Source organism: Oryx dammah, unplaced genomic scaffold (assembly GCF_014754425.2).
Source record: "Oryx dammah isolate SB20612 unplaced genomic scaffold, SCBI_Odam_1.1 HiC_scaffold_14, whole genome shotgun sequence".
Lineage (NCBI taxonomy): Eukaryota > Metazoa > Chordata > Mammalia > Artiodactyla > Bovidae > Oryx > Oryx dammah.
In genome coordinates, this window is record NW_024070198.1 from 1,726,193 (window position 1) to 1,741,198 (window position 15,006).

At 38.8% G+C, this 15,006-nt stretch overlaps 1 pseudogene; it reads left to right on the forward strand.

The window, feature by feature from the left end:
- Window positions 1-204: 204 nt before the first annotated feature.
- On the forward strand, window positions 205-2,442 carry LOC120873981 (annotated as a pseudogene).
- The last annotated feature ends 12,564 nt before the right edge of the window (window positions 2,443-15,006 follow it).

Sequence of the window (15,006 nt, forward strand, 5' to 3'; positions counted from 1 at the left end):
CCCCATGGACTGTAGCCTCTAAGCTACTCTGCCCTTTGGATTTTCCAGGCAAGAATACTGGAAAATTGCCATTTCCTCCTCCATGGGATCTTCCCAACCCAGGGATCGGACTTGAATATCCTATGTCTCCTGCATTGCTGGTGGATTCTTTACCTGCTGAGCCATCAGGGAAGCCCCATTCCCATGTGTATCTAGTTGGGAATAATGAGTGAGTACCCATCTCATAGAGTTGTAAAACTTAAATGAAATAAGTTTTAAATTAATATTAACTACCATTGTTATTAACTGTGTGGAATAGAACTCATTAAGTGTTGGAGTTAAGATAAAAATTCGGTAGTCTGGCTTGATACCTTGGTCTCATAACCACTGCATTATTCTCTATATATGACATAAAATGGATATTCAGAGAAGAACGGTTAAGATGAAAGAGGAAGATGCTTTTGCTCATTGACATATCAAAGATCATCTTAGAGACAAGATAATTTAGTTTCTTAAAATGTTTATTGTATGTGTGCATGCTAAGTCACCTCAGTCATGTCCACCTCTTCGAGACTCTATGGACCATAGTTTTCCAGGCTTCTCTGTTCATGGGATTCTCCAGGCAAAAATACTAGAGTGGATTGTCACAGCCTTCTCCAGGGGATCTTCCTGACCAGAGATCAAACTCATTTCTCTTCTATCTTCTGCAGAAATGGCAGCCAGGTTCTTTATCACTAACACCACTGGAAAAGCCCAAAAATGTTTACTAAAACATTAAAAATTTGGAGGATATGGCAGAGAAAATGGAGGACAGGCAGGTGGCAGAGCAGTGAACTGGGGCCACCAGAGGATCAAGAAGAAGCAGAAAAATCTGGGAAAGCTAAGTGTTGGGGGCCAGCGTGAGGAACTCCGCCCATGACAAAGGTCATGAGGAAGGAGGCTTGGTGTACGCAAAGGTGTGATCAAGCCTCAGGAAACCCCCTGTTCCCGAGCATCTACCCCAAAACCAGAGTCTGTTTTATGCTCTCGCCTACACCTCTGACTTTATGGGGGGCTCTCCCCCATAACCATTTTTCTTGGAGAAGGAGTAAACGTGCAGCTCCAAGGCAATAAAAATTCCTGGATGTGACAAGAGTGTTTCAGCTTATGAACTCCTCTGAAGGTTATCTAGCCCACCTGTATAGGTTTGTCTGGCCACATGTGATTGTTTACAGCCTCCCAATCTGATGTTTTAGACTTACTAAAGGCAAATTCTTTTGGGGAGTTGGAAATTATTAGTATAGTGAGTTGGTTAGGAGTTATATTGGTGAAGGGTTTTTCATTTATTGGGCTGATGTTTGCTGCTAAATCTCCATATTCCCTGCCCTTATAATGAATATAACTAACATATAGGAGAAATAAGTATTAACCTTTAAGCATATAGGAGAGATAGGTATTAACCTTTAAGATTAATCCTGTTAACCTTGGGTTAAATAAATTCCTTTCTTGATTGTAACTCACTACAACCTCACCCTATAGGAATGCAACTTTATCTGGAGGGTGGTGCCTGGTTTAAGAAAAAACACCCTTGGAGGAAATAAGGTTTTTGGTTATCAGAAAGAAAGGATCATAGAATGTCAGCAGGTCTTACTCATGGCCAGAAGATGATGTAATATCCCTAAGACCCCCACGTGACTCTGTATTCATCCCTATGTGTAACAAAAGGTATATAAGCAAACCCAAAAATAAAGAAATCGGATCAGTTTCCGGAAAGACTGATTCCACCATGTCGCTTCTTTCTTGCTCCCATTTCTCTGGCTGAAATTCAGCCTCTTTTCTCCACTAATTCTCCTACTACACTATCCGTTTCTAATTTCTCTATATATCTGTGATTAAATATGTATTTTTCCAAAGACGCCGACACCATCTCCACCTTCAAATTCCCTGGATCCACCGGGGCTGGACCCCGGCAGCTAAGACTGTTTCTTTCAGTAATGGAGGGGGAAATACCAGCCACAGTGCTGAGAAGCAATAAGCAGAAGAAGCCACAGACCTCCCCCCCCACCACCACCCGCCAAAGCCTACTAAGATCTCCAAGTTTGGATTCCCCAAACAGGGAGGTAGTTGGCAGTCTACCAACTTGGTAGGTAGTTAGATGACAAAGAAAGCCCTATCCATTGAACTTGATTTAAGTAAGCCTAAAGAAACCTTTCCAACACTTACTCCAAAAACTATTTTGGTAGCAGCAGCTTAAATGAGGATGAAAATAGTGAACCAGATGAAAATAGTGAACTGGATGAAAATAGTGAACCAGAGGAAATGCCTCCAGAGGCAAAGATGAAGATGAGGCCTACTGAATGGGATACACCAACATCAGCAGGAGCAAATTCCATCAATAAAGCACATGGATTTTCTGATAATTAGAAAATATGGAAGTGAAATATAAAATCCCATCTTAGAAATGTCCATGACAAAAATGATTAAATCATGTGTTTTGAAAATGGGGCATGGGGTGGGTGTAAACAAAAAAGGAACACTTTCCTTTTTTAAAGAATAACATTAGACTCTTTGGAGCATTTTTTTTTTCTTTTAAAGACTGAGTGGTACACTAATAAGTGAGAATTTGAAATTAGAGGCAATTTATGTTTTATATAAAAATTTTAAGACATTTACTAATTTTGTATTTTCATGTGATTAGTTTCCAAAGTTAAAAGATAATTTAAAAAAAATCAGAAATTTTATGTTTCTAAGAACTGCATATTTTTAGACACAACTATTAGCACATTAAGAGGGAAGCAAAAAGTTGTCTTTATAAACTGCAAGCAATTGCTCTAATTTAACTCCTGTGTTAACCGATGCTGTCTGGTTCCCAGGGACAAATACGGAAAGAAGGGAGCATTGTATTGGGAGGAAAATGTTACTGGATATATTAACTGAGAAAATAAATTAGATAAAATTAAACTATAGCTCTTTTTTCCCCTAATGGCATTTGTTTTGTTTCAACTCATCAGAGGCTACTTATTGCATTGCTATCAGTGGATACAGATGTGTACCAAGCTCTTTAAAGAGCAGACTTTTGGACTCTGAGGGAAAGGGAGAGGCTGGGATGATTTGGGAGAATGGCATTGAAACATGTATACTATCATGTAAGAAATGAATCACCAGTCTATGCCCGATGCAGGATACAGGATGCTTGGGGCTGGTGCATGGGGATGACCCAGAGAGATGTTATGGGGAGGGAGGTGGGAGGAGGGTTCATGTTTGGGAACACATGTACACCCGTGGTGGATTCATGTCAATGTATGGCAAAACCAATACAGTATTGTAAAGTAAAATAAAGTAAAAATAAAAATTAAAAAAAATTAAAAATTTAAAAAATATTTTAAAATTTATATAAACCATTTTATAACAGCCATTTTCTACCAAACTAAATAGTTATATTGTGTGTGCTTCTCTAGACTTTTGTTATCTAGTTCTGTTAACATTTCTACCAGCTCTCAAGGAAATTTAAAAAGAAGCTCTTTCTTCTAAAAAAGGAAGCTACCATCAGCAATTTAAATGTAAATAATAGTTAAATATTTGGACGTTATTTTTTTAAAGGGTATAAACACCAAAAAAAGGCAACATTGTATGAAGATGGGAAATAAGAAGGATATACTATCTGTGGATTTATCAAAGCATTTATGTTACTAACTTGTGAAATCCAATTTCTTCTGAACTAATTTATAGGAATTCTTATTTAACACAAAGCCTTTGACTGTATGGATCACAACAAACTGAAAAATTCTTAAAGAGATGGAAATACCAGACCAGCTTACCTGCCTCCTGAGAAATCTGTGTGCAGATCAAGAAGCAACAGTTAGAACCAGACATGGAACAATGGACTAGTTCAAAATTGGGAAAGAAGTACATCAAAGCTGCATATTGTCACTCTGCTTACTTAACTTATATGCAGAGTACATCATGTGAAATCCTGGGGTAGATGAATCACAAGCTGGAATCAAGATTGCTGGGAGAAATATCAACAGCCTCATATATGCAGATGATACCACGCTAAGGGCAGAAAGTGAAGAGGAACTAAAGAGCTTCTTGATAAAAGTGAAACAGGAGAATGAAAAGGCTGTCTTAAAACAGAATTCAGAAAATCAGGATCATGGCATCTATTCCCATAATTTACATATATAGGTATATGCATATATGGCTGATTCATGTTGATGTTTGGCAGAAGTCAACACAATTTTGTAAACCAATTATCCTTCCATTAAAAAAATTAAAATTGAAAAAACAAAGATACTCCGCATTCATAAAACCAAGATCATGACATCTGGTCCCATCACTTCATGGTAGATAAATGAGGAAAATGTGGAAAGAATGATAGATTTTATTTTCTTGAGATCCAAACAACTGTGGACAATGACTGCAACAATGAAACTAAAGGACACTTGCTCCTTAGTAGGAAAGCTATGACAAACTTAGACAGTGTATTAAAAAGCAGAGACATCATTTTGCTGACATAGATCTGTATAGTCAAATTTATGTTTTTTGTTTTTTTGTTTTTTCCAATAGTCGTGTATGGATGTGAGAGCTGGATCATAATCAAGGCTGAGCACTGAAGCATTGGTGCTTTCAAACTGTGGTGTTGGAGAAGACTCTTGAGAGTCCCTTGGACAGCAAGGAGATCAAACCAGTCAATCCTAAAAGAAATCAACCCTGAATATTCATTGGAAGACTGATGCTAAAGCTGAAGCTCCAATATTTTGGCCACCTGATGCAAAGAGCCGACTCATTGTCAAACACCCTGATTCTGGGAAAGATTGAGGGCAAGAAGAGAAGAGGATGACAGAGCATGAGATGATTGATGGCATCACTGACCCAATATGCATGAGTTTAGTAAGCTCTGGGAGTTGGTGATGGACAGGGAAGCCCTGCATGCTGCAGTCCATGTGATCTCAAAGAGTCAGACACAACTTTGTGACTGAACAACAAAATTTACCAAAATAGCATGGCTTAACTGCATACATATTAACCAGTGGCCTCTCAAAAGCACATTTAAGATACTGAAAACAAAAGGAAAGTGCTGGGAGCCACTACGGGAGATCCCACCCATGACAAGGTTATGTGGAAGAGAACTGTTAAGCAAGGCTTCAGAACTCAACGGGCTCCCTAGGCTTTCTCAAGCATCTACCCCCAAAACCAGAATCTGTCTGTTTTACTATTTCATGACTTTCACCAACTCCTCTGACATTAACAGGGGTCTATTCCTGACCACCTTTCTCTGGAGAAAATTAACTTAGGGCTATAGCTAATAAGTCTCCTGGACATGAGAGAAATATTTCAAATCAAACCCCCTCTGTTAGCATTATAGCTTCCTTGGCAGGTATATCCAGACTCTTGGGGCTATGCATATGATTATTTATATCCTCCCAACTGTGAGAGACATGGAAAGCCTAAAACATAGAGCCTTTTAAAGAGTTAAAAGTTATTAGAGTAGTGCTAGGCATAGGATTTCATTATTGGGCCAATGCTTGTTGCTAAGTTCCCATATCCCTTATCCACTGTACACCTGGGAGTGCATTAGTTAACATAGTTGGAAAGTAAGAGAAACAAGTGTAGCCTTGAAATTAACCACATCAGACTTTTGAGCTAATTGGTTCTTTCTTGTAACTCACTGCACCTTTGCTTTGTGAGAATGTAACTTTGTTTAATACTTTTTGAGGCTGACATAGATTAGAAATATAAGAAAAAACATTTCAAGGGAAAATAAGTTTCTGGTTGAACAGCCTTTATCAAAAGAGGGTCATAAAATGTTCACAGGCTTCTAAGGCCAGAAGATAATGTACACAACATTGTCTATGGGAAAGGTATGCAGAAAAAATCCTGGTTTCGATAAAGACAAAACAGATGTAATATTTGGGCTGACTCTGTATGATTTTGCATCTTTCATTTCCCTCTATGTATAAGACAAGGTATAAAAATACCTTTTAAAAATAAAGCTATTGGGCCTTGCTTGAAGAAGCTTGGTCACCCCGTGTTTTTCTTTTTTCTCTTTTTTTCTCTCTTACTTTCTTTTTCAGGCTGATCCCTTGGAGCATAGAGGTTCCCTGCGTTCACTTGTCTGCCCGGATTTCTAAGACCTGAACGGGAAGACGTTCTGCGTCTTCACTCCCTCGGGAGACTGGGAAGGCACCTGTGGCTTCCGTGAACAGGGCAAACTTCTTGTCTCGAAGGTTTATTGGCTTTCTATGTAAACCAAGAAATATCAGCCTCTTTCTCTCCTCTATTTTCTTATCTACAATATTCTTTCCTTATCTCTCTCTAAATCATCCACCAATGCTGTTTTTCTTTCAGGTTCCCCTGGATCCTGCAGGGGCTGGACCCTGACAGGAAAGAAAATGCTTCTTTAAACATATTTTATGGAATCTTTGACTAATATACCTTGTTAATCTTCAGCATGGGATAGCTCCTCTAGGTCCTCCTGTGCTTGCGCAGCCACCACTCCTCGGGGGTGGGGTTGCTCCTCCCGGCCACCGTCCCTGACATTGGACGTGGGTAGCTCCTCTCAGCCACCAACACTGGCCTTGGATGCAGGGTAGCTCCTCATAGGCAGTAAGGAGATACCCTTCTTCAAAGGTAAGTATCAGCGGCTGTGCTTTGCTAGAACAGCTGTGAAGAGACACCCCACGCCCAAGGTAAGAGAAACCTAACTAAGATGGTAGGTTGCAAGAGGGCATCAGAGGGCAGACACACTGAAACCATACTCACAGAAAACTAGTAACTCTAATCACAGTAGGACCACAGCCTTGTCTAACTCAATGAAACTAAGCCATGCCCGTGGGGCAACCCAAGACGAGGGGGTCATGGTGGAGAGGTCTGACAGAAATTGGTCCACTGGAGAAGGGAATGGCAAACCACTTCAGTATTCTTGCCTTGAGAACCCCATGAACAGTATGGAAAGGCAAAATGATAGGATACTGAAAGAGGAACTCCCCAGGTCAGTAGGTGCCCAACACACTACTGGAGATCAGTGGAGAAATAACTCCACAAAGAATGAAGGGATGGAGCCAAAGCAGAAAAAATACCCAGCTGTGGGGATGTGACTGGTGATAGAAGCAAGGTCTGATGCTGTAAAGAGCAATATTGCATAGGAACCTGGAATGTCAGGTCCATGAATCAAGGCAAATTGGAAGTGGTAAAACAAGAGATGGCAAGAGTGAATATCAACATTCTAGGAATCAGCGAACTAAAATGGACTGGAATGGGTGAATTTAACTCAGATGACCATTATATCTACTACTGCGGGCAGGAATCCCTCAGAAGACATGGAGTAGGCATCATGGTCAACAAAAGAGTCTGAAATGCAGTACTTGGATGCAATCTCAAAAACGACAGAATGATCTCTGTTCATCTCCAAGGCAAACCATTCAATATTACAGTTATCCAAGTCTATGCCCCAACCAGTAATGCTGAAGAAACTGAAGTTGAACGGTTTGATGAAGACCTACAAGACCTTTTAGAACTAACACCCAAAAAAGATGTCCTTTTAATTACAGGGGAGAGGAATGCAAAAGTAGGAAGGCAAGAAACACCTGGAGTAACAAGGAAATTTGGCCTTGGAATGCAGAATGAAGCAGGGCAAAGGCTAATAGCATATTGCCAAGAAAATGCACTAGTCATAGCAAACACCCTCTTCCAACAACACAAGAGAAGACTCTATACATGGGCATCACCAGATGGTCAACACCAAAATCAGATTGATTATATTCTATGAAGCCAAAGATGGAGAAGCTCTATACAGTCAACAAAAACAAGACCAGGAGCTGACTGTGGCTCAGATCATGAACTCCTTATTACCAAATTCAGACTTAAATTGAAGAAAGTAGGGAAAATCGCTAGACCATTCAGGTATGACATAAATCGCGTATGATTATACAGAGGAAGTGAGAAATAGATTTAAGGGCCTAGATCTGATTGATAGAGTGCCTGATGAACTATGGACAGAGGTGTGTGACATTATAGAGGAGACAGGGATCAAGACCATCCCCATGGAAAAGAAATGCAAAAAAGCAAAATGGCTGTCTGTGGAGGCCTTACAAATAGCTGTGAAAAGAAAAGAAGCTAAAACCAAAGGAGAAAAGGAAAGATATAAGCATCTGAATGCAGAGTTCCAAAGAATAGCAAGAAGAGATAAGAAAGCCTTGTTCAGCGATCAAAGCAAAGAAATAGAGGAAAAGAACAGAATGGGAAAGACTACAAATCTCTTCAAGAAAATTAGAGATACCAAGGGAACATTTCATGCAAAGATGGGCTTGATAAAGGACATAAATGGTATGGACCTAAGAGAATCAGAAGATATTAAGAAGAGGTGGCAAGAATACACAGAAGAACTGTACAAAAAAGATCTTCATCTTATTCAGGCTATTCCAATAAAGAGAATGGTTATTATTGAGGAACATCTCAAAGAAAAGAAAGGGTTTTATAGGGACAGGTAAACAATGGATTCATCCATGAGTCTTATAGGTGTCACAAGGAATGGAAGGGATGGTATTTTCTTGGGACATGCAAGACAAAGTGGCCCTCTGAGATTGGCTGTTTCACAGAACACAAAAGATGGAGGTATTTAGGAAGCTGACAGGGTGAGAGGATTTCATAACTATCACTGTTTTCTGGACCACAAAGCTCATGTAAAATTCAACAGTACCAGGACTAGGTATTCTTCAGATTATTTAAATATGAAGAATTTTATAGTGGGGATGTTCACCTATTTAAAAAATGTTTAAAAAAAGCTTTATGAAAGAATAAATTGTATAAGATAAATTGCACCTATTTGAAGTGTGCAATTTGATTAGATCATATAAAACCATCACCAGATTCAGGATAATGTGCATATTCATTACTTATGAAATTTTTTTTCATGCCACCCATTTTCAATTTCTGTCTCCTACCCTTATTTACCAGACACTAATTAAATGCCAGATATTTTTTATATACTCATTTACTGAGCCTGGAAGTAATGATATCACTTATAAATCGTTCCTTATTCTTCACGTTCAAATCTCACATCAGCAGAATGCAGTGGTTAATATCTACCCCAAGGAGTCAGAGCTACATTTAAACCCTAGCTCTGCCCCTTTTAAGGTAGTGACATCAGACAAATCACTTAATTTGAGCCTTTATTAAATGAGGATATATTAGAAGTGGAGTCATAAGGTTTGTAAGAGGATTAAGCTATACGATACATTTAAAGAGTGAAACTCAGTGGATGATATAAAGAAGTAGTAAGTAGTGATTTATATAATATTAGTTATTTGTATAATAACTTTTTCTATCTTGGTTAATATGCAAACCAAAGCCACAACTCTGAGTGAGTAGAGTGACAGCGCATGGAAAATTTTCCTTAATTCAGATTAATGGTAATGTTTAAACTGAATTAATTTAAAAGAGCAATGTATGGATTATTAAAAGTATATATTTATAACCTTTGAATTCAGGCATTATCAGGAGCTCTGCTAACAATAGAGTCTTTAGTCTAAAATAATATAAAAATAGTTGTTAATTAGCATATAAAACACCTATTAAATGATAATACTTATTCCTTCAGTTCAATTCAGTTGCTCAGTCGTGTCCAACTCTTTGCAACCCCATAGACTGCAGCACACCAGGTCCTCCTGTCCATCACCAACTCCCAGAGTTTACTCAAACTCATGTCCATTGAGTCAGTGATGCCATTCAACCATCTCATGCTTCTTACTAGAACCCTGAATAGAGCAGCCCTCTAGAAAGAGATACCCCTTTACTTAAGTTAATTAAAAATAGGAGGGGGCCAGATCAAGATGATGGACTTGAAAAATCCTGAGCTCTCCTCTTCCTATGGGCAGAACACAACTACTTGTCAGACAACTATTCATGAGAACAACCTGAGGACGAACATAAAAAATTTTCCATAACTAAGATGTAAAGAAGGAGCCACAATGAGATGGTAGGAGGGATAGTCAGTCCCTTCAGTCACTCAGTCGTGTCTGCCTCTTTGCGACCCCATGAATTGCAACACGCCAGGCCTCCCTGTTCATCACCAACTCCTGGAGTTTTCTCAAACTCATGTCCGTCAAGTTGGTGATGCCATCCAGCCATCTCATTCTCTGTTGTCCCCTTCTCCTCCTGCCCCCAATCCCTCCCAGCATCAGAGTCTTTTCCAATGAGTCAGCTCTTCACATGAGGTGGCCAAAGTACTGGAGTTTCAGCGTTAGCATCAGTCCTTCCAAAGAACACCCAGGGCTGATCTTCAGAATGGACTGGTTGGATCTCCTTGCAGTCCAAGGGACTCTCAAGAATCTTCTCCAACACCACAGTTCAAAAGCATCAATTCTTCGGTGCTCAGCTTTCTTCACAGTCCGACTCTCACATCCATACATCACCACTGGAAAAACCATAGCCTTGACTAGACAGACCTTTGTTGATAAAGTAATGTCTCTGCTTTTGAATATGCTATTTAGGTTGGTCATAACTTTTCTTCCAAGAAATAAGCGTCTTTTAATTTCATGGCTGCAGTCACCATCTGCAGTGATTTTGGAGCCCCCCAAAATAAAATCTGACACTGTTTCCACTGTTCCCCCATCTATTTGCCATGAAGTGACTCATACTCCAGGGTCAACCACTCACTAACAGGGATCACACAACCGCAGATGTTGTGGGACTCCAACCGCAGATCTTGTCTCCAAAGAGTGAAGTATCCAAGCTCCATACAAAGCTCCATAGCCTGGGATTCTTCATCAGGAAGAGGAGCCTCCAGAATGTCTGGTTTTGAAAACCTGTGGCTCTTATCTTCAGCGAGAGTCAGAAAGCTATAGGACACAGACTCTTGACTTAAAGCTTGTGCACAAAATCTTCCATACTCCAAGTCCTAGCACAGAGGATCATAGAGATAGATTTCTGGAAAGGTTTTCTGGAGGTGCAGAAATCAGCTAGAACTCTCCTTGAGGGCAGAGACCCTGGTGGCAGCCATTTGTGGGGATTGCATTCTACCACTACAACACTGGCATTGGAAAAATACCACCTTTTAACAGGACAGAGAATGCTTCCTCTGTTCTATTAACACCAGAGGCTTATCCTGCTCACTAGCAAGCCTGTAGCAGAAGCACTCATCTGGGTCACAAAGCCAGCTACTTGGGGAGGCTGTTCTACTCACCAGCTGGCTCACAACACTTGTGTACTGCCAGGAATCACAACCAGTTGCACCAAGAACCTGCCCTGCCCACCAGCACACCTGCAGCAATCTCACAAGGCAGGGCTTTTGAGGGGAACAGCCCTGTTGATCGGTGTGCCCACAGTAGTTGGCCTCATCACAATAATTACGAGATTAACAGTCACAAAAAGCAGAGGAAATAATAAGCAGAAAAATACCAAGGAATAAATATAATTAAATGATTTAAAGGATTAGAAATGAACATGACAAATATAAATAAAGACTAAGACAATGAGGTACCACTTCACACCAGTCAAAATGTCTGCGATCCAAAAATCTGCAAGCAATAAATGCTGGAGATGGTGTGGAGAGAAGGGAACCCTCCTACACTGTTGGTGGGAATGCAAACTAGTACAGTCACTATGGAGAACAGTGTGGAGATTCCTTAAAAAATTGCAAATAGAACTGCCTTATGACCTAGCAAACCCACTGCTGGGCATACACACCAAGGAAACCAGAATTGAAAGAGACACATGTACCCCAATGTTCATCGCAGCACTGTTTATAATAGCCAGGACATGGAAACAACTAGATGTCCATCAGCAGATGAATGGATAAGAAAGCTGTGGTACATATACACAATGGAGTATTACTCAGCCATTAAAAAGAATACATTTGAATCAGTTCTGATGAGATGGATGAAACTGGAGCCGATTATACAGAGTGAAGTAAGCCAGAAAGAAAAACACCAATACAGTATACTAACACATATATATGGAATTTAGAAAGATGGCAATGATGACCCTGTATGCAGGACAGCAAAAAAAGACACAGATGTGTATAACGGACTTTTGGACTCAGAGGGAGAGGGAGAGGGTGAGATGATTTGGGAGAATGGCATTGAAACATGTATAATATCATGTAAGAATCGAATTGCCAGTCTATGTCCGATTCAGGATACGGCACGCTTGGGGCTGGTACACGGGGATGACCGTGAGAGATGTTGTGGGGAGGGGGGTGGGAGGGGGTTTCATGTTTGGGAACGCATGTCCCATAGATTCATGTCAATGTATAGCAAAACCAATACAGAATTGTAAAGTAAAATAAAAAATAAAAAAAAAAAAGAAAGAAAGAAAGAAAAAAAAGACTAAGACAATAGAAAATGATGAAAAAAACCCATGAAATTTAGACAAATGAAAGAAATGAGGAAAAGGGAAATAAAATTCTTTAGGGATCCTAAAATAAATATGTCAATGAAATTAAAAGAAAAAAAAGTATGTTTACACATACAAAAGAACACTCTGAAAATTGGAGCCAAGGCAAGGAAACTAAAATTTTCTCAGTTGAACAACTTAAAGGATCACTGTCAGAAACTTTAACCTGTAAGAAATATTAAAAGAAAATCAGCTCTTCAAAAAGAAGTAAAATAATATAGGTCATAAAAGATCTCTATAAAGAAAGGTAGAACATCAGAAATGGAATAAATGAAAGTAAAGTATCATTTTTATCTTTTACAATTGATATAAAAGCTAATGATTCAAATTATTAAAAATAGCAGTAACATATATTGGATAATTATAGTCTATGGATAAGTGAAATAAATGATATCAATGACATAAGGGAAAGGAGAGAGGAATAGGAAATATTCCATTATAAGTTATGTACAAAGACACTTACTCCTTGGAAGAAAAGTTATGACCAACCTACATAGCATATTCAAAAGCAGAGACATTACTTTCCCGACTAAGGTCCGTCTAGTCAAGGCTATGGTTTTTCCTGTGATTCTGTATGAATGTGAGAGTTGGACTGTGAAGAAGGCTGAACACCGAAGAATTGATGCTTTTGAACTGTGGTGTTGGAGAAGACTTTTGACAGTCCCTTGGACTGCAAGGAGATCCAACCAGTCCATTCTGAAGGAGATCAGCCCTGGGATTTCTTTGGAAGCAGTGATGCTAAGGCTGAAACTCCAGTACTTTGGCCACCTCATGCAAAGAGTTGACTCATTGGAAAAGACTCTGATGCTGGGCGGGATTGGGGGCAGGAGGAAAAGTGGACGACAGAGGATGAGATGGCTGGATGGCATTACAGACTCAATGGATGTGAGTCTAAGTGAACTCCGGGAGTTGATGATGGACAGAGAGGCCTGGCATGCTGCAATTCATGTGGTCTCAAAGAGTTGGACACGACTGAGACTGAACTGAATGAACTGAACAGTATAAGTAAAGAAATATAGTATTATTTAATGTGAATTCAGATAAGTTACAAATGTATATTGCCAACTCTAAGACAAAGAAACAAACAAACAAACAAAAAAATTAAAAGAAGTATCCAAATAGAAGATATAAAATTTATAAATACATATGCACCCAACATAGGAGCACCACAATATGTAAGACAAATGCTAACAAGTATGAAAGGGCAAATTAACAATAACACAATAATAGCGGGACACTTTAATACCTCACTCACACCTATGGACAGATCAACTAAACAGAAAATTAACAAGGAAACACAAACTTTAAATGATACAATAGACCAGTTAGACCTAATTGATATCTATAGGACATTTTACCCCCAAACAATGAATTTCACTTTTTTCTCAAGTGCTCACGGAACCCTCTCCAGGATAGATCACATCCTGGGCCACAAATTTAACCTTGATAAATTAAAAAAACTCGAAATCATTCCAAGCATCTTTTCTGACCATAATGCATTAAGATTAGATCTCAATTACAAGAGAAATACTATTAAAAATTTCAACATATGGAGGCTGAATAACATTCTTCTGAATAACCAACAAATCACAGAAGAAATCAAAAAATAAATCAAAATATGCATAGAAACGAATGAAAATGAAAACACAACCACCAAAAACCTGTGGGACACTATAAAAGCAGTGCTAAGAGGAAAGTTCATAACAATACAGGCATACCTCAAGAAACAAGAAAAAAATCAAATAAATAACCAAACTCTACACCTAAAGCAACTAGAAAAGGAAGAAATGGAGAACCCCAGAGTTAGTAGAAGGAAAGAAATCTTAAAAATTAGGGCAGAAATAAATGCAAAAGAAACAAAAGAGACCATAGGAAATATCAACAAAGCGAAAAGTGGTTCTTTGAAAGGATAAAAAAAAAAAAATTGACAAACCATTAGCCTGACTCATCAAGAAACAAAGAGAGAAAAATCAAATCAACAAAATCAGAAACGAAAATGGAGAGATCACAACAGACAACACAGAAATACAAAGGATCATAAGAGACTACTATCAGCAATTATATGCCAATAAAATGGACAACGTAGAAGAAATGGACAAATTCTTAGAAGACTACAACTTTCCAAAACTGAACCAGGAAGAAATAGAAAATCTTAACAGACCTATCACAAGCATGGAAATTGAAACTGTAATCAGAAATCTTCCAACAAACAAAAGCCCAGGTCCAGACGGCTTCACAGCTGAATTCTACCAAAAATTTAGAAAAGAGCTAACACCTATCCTATTCAAACTCTTCCAGAAAATTGCAGAGGAAGGTAAACTTCCAAACTCATTCTATGAGGCCACCATCACCCTAATACCAAAACCTGACAAAGATGCCACAAAAAAAGAAAACTACAGGCCAATATCACTGATGAACATAGATGCAAAAATCCTCAACAAAATTCTAGCAATCAGAATCCAGCAACACATTTAAAATATCATACACCGTGACCAAGTGGGCTTTATCCCAGGGATGCAAGGATTCTTGAATATCCACAAATCAATCAATGTCATTCACCACATTAACAAATTGAAAAGTAAAAGCCATATGATTATTCCAATAGATGCAGAAAAGGCCTTTGACAAAATTCAACATCCATTTATGATAAAAACT